Source organism: Phaethon lepturus, unplaced genomic scaffold (assembly GCF_000687285.1).
Source record: "Phaethon lepturus isolate BGI_N335 unplaced genomic scaffold, ASM68728v1 Scaffold45529, whole genome shotgun sequence".
Taxonomy (NCBI): domain Eukaryota; kingdom Metazoa; phylum Chordata; class Aves; order Phaethontiformes; family Phaethontidae; genus Phaethon; species Phaethon lepturus.
Window position 1 is genome coordinate 1,334 of NW_010566404.1, and position 13,296 is coordinate 14,629.

The following is a 13,296-nucleotide window of genomic DNA, read 5'->3' on the forward strand; positions in this document are numbered from 1 at the left end:
CAAGACTATAGAAAAAAAGACAAGCAAACTCCAGCTTTATGTGAGCAAATTAATTGGTAAATAAAATTGATAGTACATACTGTCTGACAAGACGCTGAATTTCTATTTGGAGAAACCTGGGTAATAGGTTAACTAATCATCAAAAGACATCTCTTAAACACAAGAGAAAAAATTAAAAATATTTATCCTTAAAATTTGGAAAGCAGACACATATTACCAGTAGATGAGCTATGTACTCTTGCCCTCTGGAATTTTGGAATACTAAAAAAGTAGAGGAAAGAGGAAAGCAGGTTGAAGTACATTTTGATCTGGTACTTTTGGGAAAACAGTACACATTAAACCACAACTCCTGATACTTTCTGATGTAGTAAAGGCAAGAAAACAAAGAGCTCTTTCCCCCCACACACTTGCTGTTATGAAGTTTACCAGTTGCTGTTGCATGTACGACTACTCCTGCATATGTGTGTTTAATCTTTGTTTTCACAGGCATAGAATGTCAAGCAAACCAAGCATCAGCTACCTCTGAAGAGTGCACAGTTGCATGGGGCGTCTGCAATGTAAGGAAAACTGTTTTGTTGTGGTGATGCTGTCCCCTTGTTTCATGACTCGGGACAAAACGAGTTCTACAAAATGTTTCAGATAATCCACCACAAAAAATAACTTTAAACTCCATATGTTTAGTAGAGTGTAGAAAGGAGAGAGAGAACAAAAAGAAAAATTTGGAGAGGTGTAATGCAGAAGAGAAGGGAGGACAATAGGCCTTTACGCACCCCCTCCCCTTTATTTGAAGGGGGGGAATACTAGCTCTTTCATTCTGAGCATGATTTTCCTGATTAAGGTTCTGCCTAGGAACTATGCTTTTTTTCCCCTGGTAATAGGATTAACTTGGATGTCAGCATGCTTGATTTGTCTTTGTGCAGGCTGATTCAAGGAGTCAATATGGGGTACTAGGTGATTTGCTTCCCGTTTCGGTGGAAGATCAAATCAGTTCTAGTGTATAATGTCCAGCTCTTTAGTTTGTTGCTGTATGCACTCCTTCGTACATGGTCCCACATGTGAACTCCAACTTGCATACCTCTTAGCTAGCCTGGACCCAAGTTGGAAGATAACATTTTCTGTAATGGAATAACTACCTGTTCCTCAGTCCCATCCTCACTATGCTGTGGGATCAAGTTACAGAGTGATAATGCTGGAACAGGATTAGAAATGTTGCAATTCTGTTTGTAGAGGACAAGACCAACTTTTTTCACCATATCAGAATATTCTAGTGTCAAAATTATGTTTTTGTGTGCAAGAGTTACGACAAGTGAAACCTTGTTTTTAAGTAGCTTCATGGGGTATGGAAAAGGGAGTCCTTATTAAACACATAATAGAGGGATTTTTTTCTTTCTAATTTTGCAAGTTCCTTTTTATTCAGGCTTTGGTTTGTCCAGAAGACTGGCAGAAAGCTTCAGCATGTATACATACATATCATCCGTGCTACTTACTGTGAAATGCTGTTTCATGTCCTTCTGATTATGCTTCTTATCAGCGACTGCTCTGCCAATTTTAGCAGCTGCTAAAGTCTGCATTCTCTCCTTCATCAGAAGTCAGTCAGTGGGCACTGCATGCACTGTGGAACAAGCTCCTTGCTGCCATTTCACTAATGTTCCCTTCCTCTCTGAAAATGTGGATAAGTTCCTTGGTGTTTACCAGTGAGCTGGCTGATTAGTCCTCCCCACCTTTGTCTGCAAACGCTTGCTACTCTCTTCTCATCGTGATGCTTTCAATGGTAGTTTTCACACTGAGATACATTCACATGTTCTGAAATTATGTGATCTGAACTTTCTCTTCCAGCATGCTTTCCACTTCCACTGCATCTCTCGTTGGCTCAAAACTCGCCAAGTATGTCCGCTGGACAACAGGGAATGGGAGTTTCAAAAGTAGGTATCCCGCAGAGATTTCAAGATGAAAAATCCAGTTGTCTTTTGTGAATAGAAATGATCAATCTCAGATATGTGGATAATCTCTCTTATTTGTGGGTCTGAGGGCATAGTTGCTGTTGGGAGAGGTTCTTCCTTCACCTTGCTGTAACAGGGACCTTTCCTTAGTCACCCCATGCTAAATGAGTTCTGAAGGACGTCTAAACAGTGGTGGGGTAAGTGGGAGCTGTTAAAAAAGTAGTGATTTCTACTGACAGTATCTCTAAAGAATGGAGAGCAGAAGAGAAATGGAGTTCACTGAAAGTGGAGCCTCAGGTGAACACTATACTGCTGCATGAGCTATTTGGGTTTAGAAAATGACCTGAATTTAGCTGCTTGTGTTCCAGAGAATTTCTGCTGAGATGCCAGACGTCTTATTGGGTCCCTCTGTATCTTGGTGATTTGTTTTATAACTGTAAAAGGCTCAGAGATTAATACAGCTGATTTCCTAGCATCTGGAAATCAAATGTCCATGTAGCCATTGCTACAGCTTTGGCCCATTTATTCATAATTTGTGTTCTCTGTTTTGTGTTTTTCAAAGATCTGTTGTTAGAATAACAGTAGGAGATCCATGGATGGGTTTTTGAGGGGTAGTTGTATTTTGAAAGGTAATTGTACATGGAGAGTAGTTAGGAAGTTTGCCTGTCACTTGCTTTGTTCTGCACCGTTTACCCATTAACGTTTTCTTAACTGTGGATTTTCCCTCTCTCTATCTCCTTTAAAAAAAAAAACAAACAGCAAAACAGCCACAAAAACCAGAGTCCAGATTAAAACAAAGCAAAACAGGTGTTATAACTGTGCAGGATTGCCTTTGGGTTCTAGCTCACAATCAGTTGCGTAAATTGTCATAGACAGGACAATTTGAGTACCATAGTTTTGATATTATGATTAACAAACACGTAATGAAAACTGAGCCCATGTTGCCTGGCTAGTGACTTAATGTTGCATGGGCAGCATTATAAGAAATGGAGACATGAATGAGTATCTTCTTGTGGGTGCTCAGTAATACCTCTGGGGCTATGACAGTCTTTGTCCTTGTTTTCATGCATATTTGAAGTGGGATTCAGGGCAAAAGATGGTGATACTGAGTCTCTCAATGTGATATTGTGGATTGCTCAGTCTATCTTCTAACTAGCATCTGGATAGATTTTTGGGGGAAGTGAACTGTGGAGAACTTAATAAGTTTTCCATAACATAATATTTCACCTTCATCTGGTTTACGTGCTAATTACGTCATGGTAGAATGAGAATAAATCTGAACAAATCAGCATTAGTATGAAGCACAATTTTTAAAAAGCATTAACATATTATATATTTGCAGGTATGGACACTAGAGAGATGGTCACCATGCTTCTTGTTCTGTCATCAGCCTCAGTTGTTCTTGTCACTATGGGTTTGTTTTAGCAACTTGAAAAATCAGTAAATGTATACAATTCTTTAATCTTGAGTTTTCCCTATTGTATACCATTGAATAAAATCTTGCTGGAGCTTCCTGTCAAAGTTTTTTGTCTTGTGTTCAAGAGTGGGCAGTCGGTGAATGAGGGAGGAGAATTATCTGCAGACTGGGCACTTAAGCTAGGCAACGCTTAAGCTGGGCAGCTGTGTTTGTTGCTGTGCCCAGTTTTTGCCTGTGAGCTTGGTCTTACTCCCACGCAACTGAGAACCACACCTCTGGCTCACTGAGGTTGGCATTGAGCTCCATGATGTAGCGCAATGGGTGCAGGACTTGGCCCAGCTAAGTGTAATTTATGCAAATAGCATTTCATGCGGACATGCTTGCTTGCAGCTGAGTGGAAATGATGACCTATGCAATTAGGGATTGTGTCATTATTAGAAACTACTCTCTCTTGCTTCTGTTCTTGAGTTTGATTAGACCAGTTCCCCTACAGAGGAGAATTTCACTGTCCCCAGTTCCATCTGTTTAGCTTGGAGGACATTAACTGAATGTTACTTTTTATCAGTGCTCATAAAGCACTTTCACATGTCAGGTGAAAGTAAACTCAGGAAATTCACATGCTAGATTGGCTGGAAAGCTAAAAGTAAGCAGTCTATGATCACACTAATTCTTGGTTGGCTTTCTTACTGGTATTTTCCCAGTTCAAGCCAAGCTGTAGTTCTTACTAGCCAAAAATTGGTACTCCGAAAATTACATAACCTTTTGTCTCCTGTGCCAAGTGGCCTGGTATCCTCCTCACTGCACCAGATTTTGGCCCCTATGTCAACAGCCATAGCAGACGCCAGGAACTCAAACAAGGTCCAAGAAATTCTTCCTGCTACAAGAGGCAGCATCTTTCGTGTCAGCAGTGGTGGATAAAGTAAATTTCTTTCACTGGCTGTCCATGATGCCACCTTTGGATCAACACTTTTTTGCTAGTTATTGAGGATGGGAAATTTGATAGCTGATGTTAAACAGTGTACTACAGTGATAGGTAATAAAGATGGTCATTGAGAGAACCAAAACTTGCAGGTTTTTCAGTAACTGCTGGGGCTTGCTTTAATTGGCAGCAAGCAAATGTCAGGATTATTTTATCAGCTGCTGTCAGTGCTCTGAAATGATACAGTTTGCTGATTTCCACCCAGAAGAAAGGAACAACTAGCATCAGGAGAGTTTATAGATAGACAGTTTATTTACCAGGTTTAGTTGGTAGAAAGCTCATCATGAATTTGCAAATTAAGGGGTTTGGTAGCTAGGTGTAAAAAAAAAAAAAAAGTAGTTTTGGTGATGGAGGCAGGAATAGAACAGAAGACGAGGGGGAAGATGTTCTCAACAGTGGTCAAAGCAGTCATACAGGTAGTGGGATACACAGGTTAAATGCCTTTCCCTGAAATTTGAACTCCATTTAATGGCTTGTCCAGCCGAGTAAAATGTCAGATGTCCTTGCTTATGATTGTCCATTTTGTTTGCAGTGTTTGATGTTTCAGGACCTGGAACCCAGATGCTCACTGCTCAGGGAATGTACTTCCTTGAGAACTTTGTTTTGGGTCCAGCAACATCATTCTGGTTCATCTCCCTTATGTCTGTGCATATTGCCCTGAGCATATTTTTTTGGCTGGGGACAGACAGTGCAGGCGTTTCCCTCTCCTTTGTGGCTTGAGGCTGTGCCTGCAAGAAGACAGTTTCTTTTTGTATTTTTTTAATTGCCCTTTTTTTTTTTTTTTTTTTTAATGAATCCCTCCAAATAGCAGACTCCAGGCACTCTCCACCACCCCACCTTTGAACCTCTGTTCTGGTGCAGTGCCTAAAGCCCTAGCTGTTAAATTTGATTTCAGATTGCTATCGTAGCCTCTGTCCCAAACATGGTTTTCCCAAATGGAAAAATACGGACTGTAAAGCAGCAAATGCTTACAGACCCAGGAAAGGAAATCCCTTTTCAGCTGCTGCCCATTGAAATGGCCCCGCTGCTGTTCCCCCACCGCGAAGGGCTGGAGCTCTGCGACAACCCACGGCAGCTCCAGCACGGGGCTGCCGGCAGCCCTGTTTTCTGTAGCGCACATTAAGGCTTGTGTTTGGGGAGAGGAGAAGCTTCAGCAAGCGACCTGAGAGAGAAGCTCTGTGCCACAGGGAGCGTCAAGTGAAGGTAAGAGGGATCCATTGTATCCAAAGGCACAGAGAGCCCCATTTCCCTGGGGCATGGTTGCTTGGTCAGGCTGGCATCGCTCTGTCCCGACTCTTACGGTTTGGCCTCCATCTCTGCTGGACGTGGCAGTGGTAGGAGGGGGAAAGCCCATTCCTTCCCGCTGCCTTGTTCTTTTTTCCTGAAGCAAGCATCATTTTTGACTACAGCTTCCCCTTCCTGAAAATACAGAGCTTTTTGGGGTGGAAGGAGAAGCTGGACACATTTGTAAGCATCCCAGGGGGAAAGTAGGCATGCGGGGGAGAAACGATGACCATGTCAGTGCTGTTTGCCTGTCCTATAAATGGAGGATGTGTCTGAGCTGTGGACCCAAAATTGCAATCGGGAGGAGACGATGGTTAAAACTGCAGTGGCATATCCTGCAGCTGCCTGGCTTAGAGAAAACAAATCACTGGTAGACTTGCCACGGAGCAGAAGGCAATTTTGACATTTCCGATGCTTTCCGCACGTCTCTCAGCAGAGGTGAGCTGCATTGCTGAGCACATACTGGCAGAGTGGCTCGGGGCAGGCCAAAATGACCAGTCAGCAGCTTCCTTCTCTTCCTTTTGGAAAGCAGGCAATGAGCTCCAGGTGCTGTGCAGCATCGGCTGTGCCTCGTGAGCCAAATCGCTCGCTGCTCTTGCATTAAAATGCCAGAATTGGGATGATGTGGTGCTGAGATGGCACGTTGGGCTGTGTGGAAATAGGAGGGGGTGGACACCAACCAAACTGAGCAGCAGTTCAAGGGGGGCACTCGGGGTTTCCACCTCAAAATCACCTTACGGGCCATACGTTAAAATAATGGCAGGCTGTCAGGGGTCTGCCTGGTTGAAAGTTTTGTCTGAGAGGAACGGCTGAAGCCTCAACCAGTTTGCCAGGCTTGCAGCAACACACCACGGAGTGAACTTCACTGTTGTCTCCTCCTGCCTCAGTTGTATGGGGAAGGAATATCTGCAGAGATGCAGTTGTTTGGGTTGGGATGAGGAGCTTTGGGTGGCCCTGTACCCATACCCCTTGTGGGGGAGGCCCAGCAGCCCACTGCTGCCACCACCGTGGAGTCGGGTACGATGGTGAAGCCAAACTCACACGTGTGAAAATACTTTTTCAAGGAGAGAGGCAGGAGTGGCCATCTGCATCCGTGTGCGCAGGCAAGTGAAGACGCCAGCATCTATCAGTCCTCTCCCACCAGCACCTTGTGAAGAAGATAATGGCATCTTGAAGTAGATGGCCATTAGCTTCTTCACAATAGTAGGGCCACAAAATGCTCAGCAAAGCTGATGTGAAGATGAGTCATGCAGCACCGGTGTCGTGCAAGTCTGCACCGTTTCTGGAAAGCTCCCTCCTCCAAAGGCATCAGGACAGAGGATGGCAACACCACCACTTCCCTGACTTGACACCATCATGGGTTTCATTTGCTCAGCTAGAAAGGAGCAGGGGAGAAGAACAGTTGGGAAGATAATGTGAAGAAAAGATGGGCAGAGGCAGAGACCAAGACTAAGTCACTGCCTGTGCTTGCCCAAGACACTGCTCCGCTAAGGAGGCAGGTGAGGAGACATCCCAACAAGTGGGAGCTACCAGTGCAGGTGTTGATGGAGACACAAGCTCTTCCCCTCGGCAGTGTGGGGACGCTCCCACATTTCTTGGGCAGCAAGAATGTGCTGCCATCATGGGACAGCAGAAAGGCACTTGCAAGGTGCAGAGGTGATGCCTGTGAGTGGCACTCGGCCATCCTGCTGCCCGTCCTTTCCCTGTCCCACCATGAACTCCTGTGCTTCTGTCCTACAGCAGCAGCTTTGCCACCCAGCAAAGGGACGAGCCCCTCAGCAGTGAACGATGAGGCTTTGGGTGGGCTCAGTGGTCACTGGTGCCCCAGGTTGCTCACCACAGCCTGGGTGAAAGCCACCGCTGCCTGGAGAGCCCCAGGCCACGGCTGGAGAGAAGGAGGAGGAGGTGACACTGCTGAGGGTATTTTCCTACTTCAGCTTCCCCAGAGGGCTGGAGGGAAGGAGGAGGAGGGCTGTGGAGAAGCATCCCTTGTCTCCCTGCTTTGCTCACCCTGTTCTCCTCCTCCCCACAAAACCTGTGGGAAGAGCGAGCTCTTCTTGCCTCCTTTTGCTTCTCCCCACAAGCTCGCTCTGCCAATACCGCTGCTGGCTTTAATCCGCTGTCAGGAGACGCGCCGTCCCGCCGCCACACACGCTACGCAGCACTTCCTTTTCTTCCCCAGCGCAGCAGGGTCTGCAGCAAACCTGTTACTGCTCGCTGCGGGGCATCTCGGGTGCATGGAGGGCTTCCATGTGCCCCATGTTCCACCACCGCCCCCTCCCCTGGTCTGCTCTCTGCTCTCCTCTTTCACTTTCCCCCTCTCTGATCAGCTTCCCATGGAGATCCGGGGCCGTTCCTCCCTCTGAAGCCTGAGGGAGGGGGTCAGTGGGATGATTTTTGGCGCACCTGGGCTGAAGTTGCATCCAGTCCCAGAAGTCAAGGCTACAAGTTGCTGGAAGGTCTGTTTTGTCTCACTGTCACTTGACTCCTCCACAACAACAGGACATTGGCCTGTTGTCTCACTTTTTTCAGCTGCTCTCCAGCCTCTCCCTGTCGGACACAGGAGGGGACGGCTGCCCAAAGCTCAGCCCCTGGGCGGCACAGCTCGCCGGGCCGTCACATCGTGCCATCGGCAGCAACGGCCCCAGCTGCAAAAGGGAAAAAAAAAAAGCATTTGAGGTTGCGATTTTAAAAACTGTTGAAAATTAGCACCAGCTGATCCTGGAAAGGCCAGATCTGGGCGTGGGGACACACCACTGCCTGCCACCTTGCTGAATTTACCGGCTCCACTGCAGAAGAGGGTAGATTTAGGCTAGATCTGAGGAAGCAATTTTTCCCAATGAGTGTGGTGAAACCCTGGCACAGGTTGCCCAGAGAAGTGGTAGATGTCCCATCCCTGGAAACATTCCAGGTCAGCTTGGATGGGGCTCTGAGCAACTTGATCTAGTTGAAGGTGTCCCTGCTCACTGCAGGGGGGGTGGACTAGGTGATCTTTGAAGGTCCCTTCCAACCCAAACCATTCTGTGAGTCTATGAGCAGCCTGAAGTTTGCCTGCTTGCTGCCTTTTACTTTCCCCTATGACTGTGAACATGGCTCAGATACCTGATTTCTTGGTCCTTGCATGAAAGGTGAGTCCTGGCCTCGCTGCTCTAGCACATAAGCCAGGAGGAGGGCACAGCAGTTGCCTCTGGAAAGGTACCAGAGGTACCACCATAGTAGGTATCAAAACTCACGATGGGACTGTAAAGCAGTATGACACTGGCGCATCAGGATTTTCTCTCCACGGGGCATCAGGTAGGTATTTTCAGTTGATCTGCTGTCACGGGCAGATGATTCCAGGTGGCAGCGCGCTGGCGGTGGCACTGAGCACGTGTCCTCTTCTGGCTGTGCTGTTCTTCCTTGGTCACTTGCATCTCCTCTTCATCTTCCTGTGCTGGGTCTCAAGTGGATGCTTATGTGCTGGGGAAGGGGATTAAAGGGGGTTTTCTTCTCTGGAGACACAGCCTGCTTAGGATCCTTTTCATCCCGCTTCCTCTCCCGTGTCCTAGAAGACATCAGCTACAACGCAAATCAAAAGGGGCATTTGTCTCCCATCCGCTCGCTGAGAGAGGTGGCATGTTGTTGGAGCAGTCTTTTCATCCTGGTTGTATTGGATGCATTGAAATGATTCATTTTGACACTTTAGACATGAAACGTTATGATTTTTTAATGCAAAACATGGGCTTGGATGTTACACGTGCTGCCCTCCTGCCCCCTGAATTTCAGTATTGTGGATTTTTTGAGGGACATGTGTTTGCCAAAATTCATCCCAGAGCTGCAGCTTTTTCTTTAAAACGCAAGTTTGGTTTTGTATGGTTTCAGTGTGTAAGTCACTACGCTTGTCACAAAACCCTTTCACTCATGTTCAGGTTTGGGGGTGAGAGCTGGCTCCAGGTGCCGAGACTTTTGCATCCTGCTGCTCCACGCGGAACGAGTGGCCACCCATCTCCCTGCTCAGCTAAGTGGAGACCAAACATTTAAAATACTCATAAATGACTGATCTCCGAACTGTCAGGAGGTGAAAGTCTACGAAGACAGATGGCAGAGCCGTGAGGATCATCCGTGGGCCTCTGGTTTCTCCAGAAACCTTCCAACAAGATAAACCACTCCCTAAAGTGATGGGTGTGAGGAGCAACACAGACTTGTCCTCCCAGGCAGATATTTTGGGTGTCTCTCAATGCCAGTCTGTACCTTTCCTGTGGGGCGGTGAGATGGCAAAGAGGCATCGCTCCGAGATAGGAGGCAAATGAGATACTCCATCATTTTTCAGGCATTTTAGGATGGATTTCATTTTATCCATGTGCGATCTTCTTGAGAGGACTGAGGTAAATATGAATCCCAGTGGGTCTGCTAGACATCACGTCCAGGAGGGTAAAATTCGGAAAGACCTGTGCTGCATTTGCTTCAGGAGGTTTTATCTATTTCCCAGACCTTGTCCCCATCCCCCCTGGTGTCACCCACAAGCATCAGCCTCTTTTCAGTCACCAGCTGTTGATAAACCCAAACTACAGTCTCCTTTTTTTGGTCCAGATGCTACCCGCCTTTAAAACCTGAAACTGGCACCCAGAGGTGCTCCTTCTGCTGATGGAGAAACCGAGCCTGTCCTTATTCCATTCACATATTACATAAACCATCTCTCTCAAAAATTGTTTTTACTGTTTCTGCAACCACTGTGCTCATGTGACATTTCTGTCCCAGCTTGCTGACCGCCTCCACCACCTGACTCACACAGTTTGTCCCCCTTACAGTTGGAGACCTCCATGGGGGAGGATGGCATCCATGAGAGAGGGACACAGCAAATCCTCAAAAACACAAGCAGCTGCAGCATTTGTGCTGAAAATTGACGTTAGAGCCCCAACCATTGCCCATTTTGTGGCTTTTTCCTCAGCCCGATGCTGTAGGTTGCGTTGGCAGAACGGAGCTATGGGTGATGGCAGTGGTCTCTTTTATACCTGGGGCTGTGGCCACTGTTGATGAACCATCTACTGAAGCACCAAAAGCAGCTCCTGGAAGATAAGGCGGCCTCATTTCCCTTCTCCTCTCCCGCTTGCCTCTTCTGGGGTCAATACACCATTTTTGGCTTGTTCTCTCTTTGCCAAGCTCTCCGAGTTGTCTGTAAATGTAGTTTCATTAGCATTTAGTCAGCATGATGTAGGGTCATCTCTGAGCAGCAGCCCACGAAGATGCCATGCTGTGGAAGATGTGTATGATCGGTCTGCTTCAGATGGGAGGCACCAGTGGTCGGTCGTACCTACCGGGGCGGCACACGCTCGTCAGAGCTTTGCGCAGAGAGCGGATGCTCCTGGGGCAAAGACAATGACCTCAACTCAGCTCCTTTCGGCTGCCCATAAATCACATTAGAGTATATCAAAGCCCTGAACTGTCAGCGCTACCTAGATGTAAATACTGTCATTATCCTAAGTAAAATTAACAGTTTATCAGACTTCCTGTGTTGAATCTTTTTATTACAGCCTTTTTTTTTTTCATCACAGATTTGATTTGCCATAGACTTTATGTGACAGTGAATTATAAATCTCTGGCATTCAAACACTACCTGACATCATGAGCGGTTGCAGCAGCTAATTGGCAGCCGTTCAAAGGCTTGTTTTGCTGAGGAGAAGGCTTTTTTCCTGGCTGCCCTAAAATTCGCTGGTCGCTTTCAAAAAGGGTTTGCCCATGCAATGAGTGATGCTGGATCCGTACCAAGGTCCTATGGGATCCAGGCGTGGATGCAACCCTACACAGCTAAAGGAATGAGCCCGTGCCAAGGAGCCCTTGGGGTGGTGGACGTGGGGAGAAGAAAAGGCTCGAGCCTTCCCCGACTCCAATAAAGCAGAAGGCGGCAGCGTCATGCGGTGAATGCAAAGGTGATCTCTTCATCCCTTCATCCTCACCAGCGACTGCCATCATGGATGCCTCCACGTTAGGTGAGGCTGCCGGCGGCGGCTGCCAAGGTAGGCACTTCAGAGAGGAGCCTGCACAAAGCTGTGCTAGCATCAAAAGTTATTTATAACACAGTCAAAGCTTTCTAATGATTGTATCAGGCTGCAGAGTTCATGTCATGTGAAATAATCTTCCCCCCCCGCCATCAGAACTGCTGCTGAGCAAAATTACTCCAGTAAGAGGGAAGCACTTGGCGAAGCCCCGCGCTGCGTTTTCCGCTGCCCACCTCCCTGCGGCAAAAGCCAGCGGGCAGCCTGCGCAGGCACTTCACCACCCGCTACAAGCGGCAGATTAAAAAAACAAAAAGGGCTGTCCTTTGAACGCACAAAAAAACGAGCCTTTTCTCACACGTGTCTTCGCACGGCATGAGGAGACAAGCAACGTTACCGCTTTTGTCTCAGTGGAGCCTGGAGCAGCGGGTTTGTCCCAGATGCTTTTCCTGCCTTTGACTCCCAGCCTCTTCTGTGCCTTTCCACCAGCTCCGCTCCTCCTGAAGGTGATTCAGAAGATGAAACGTGACAAAACAAAGCTCATTTTAATAGCTTGTCTTGGCCAAGGCAAACTAGGAACATAGCTGTGTTATTATCATGAGCTGGAACGCAAAGCTATTTACTTCATTAGCAGGAACGACAACAAAGTAGCAGCCCATGGTGTTGGCAAGGGTAGAGCCAGAACTAAAATATTGCATGCAAAATAGAAAAAGACCTGGAATAAACTCCTTATTATAGATCTAAAATAATTTTTCTTGGACAAAATAGGCTCATAAAGCTCCAATGGCTTGTGAGAGGCTCTGTGAAAAACAGGGTTTTATCCAACGTCTGACTATGTAAACCTCTGACATCCCGAGGAGATGCCTCCAGACGAGAGCCAGGGGCTGAACACTGGCGCTTCACTGGCGAATGATTGCTTAAAGGCTGGAGACTGAAGAAGGGCAGAGCTAAAATTATTAACCAAAGGGCTTCTACATTTTGGCCTGACTACAGTTCTGAAACCAGGTCTGGCATCGAATTTGTGTTTCCATTCCCAGCCACTGAAAAAGCAGAGCTGAGGAGCTGCAGGTGGAGTAGCGTAAGAGTAGGCTGAATTCCTTATCATGGGACTAACATAACCAGGTTGTTTTTTGGTTTGTTATTTTTTTATTAAAAGGCTCTCCATACAATTTTGAAAAGTCTTTCCACTGATTATAGATAACTTCTTTCAAGGAGGAGATTTCATTCCCCAGCCGGACCTGGAGCAGCTCCCCCCTGCAACATGGTCACGGCGGGGTTGCCTTCTCTTGAGAGAACAGTTCGTCAGAAGTACAAAACATGAGGATAAAAAGTAGAAAGATCTGCAGTAAAACCTGCTTATCTTTGAAAGGGGAGCAGAGCGTTTATCTGGTTGTAACAACATAATGTCCTTCAGTTTTGTTCCAAATTTTCAGTCTATCTTGGACTATCTGTTGCATCTTAAATAGAGCAAGCTGCCTCTAAATCCCCCATGAACATACCTGAAAGCAACATGTGCTGTACCTCAAGCACCTAAAATGTCGTCGTCTTCCTCCTCAGTCCACCGGAGGAATCTTTCAAAGCAGCCCTTCGAAAAGCCTTCCAAGCGAGGAACCTGTCCCTTCACGGGATCTCGGTTTTCTCCCCATCTGCTGGATGCTCGGCCCATCCACCGGCTCCGCGCTGCCCCGGCTCCCCGGCCGTGCT

General features: G+C 46.9%; 1 long non-coding RNA gene across 1 annotated transcript; it reads left to right on the plus strand.

The window, feature by feature from the left end:
* The first annotated feature begins 486 nt into the window (after positions 1-486).
* LOC104615611 lies at positions 487-3,461 on the plus strand. Its single transcript, XR_738097.1, has 3 exons — positions 487-557; positions 1,837-1,922; positions 3,283-3,461. It is a non-coding gene; the product is annotated as an uncharacterized LOC104615611 (long non-coding RNA).
* The last annotated feature ends 9,835 nt before the right edge of the window (positions 3,462-13,296 follow it).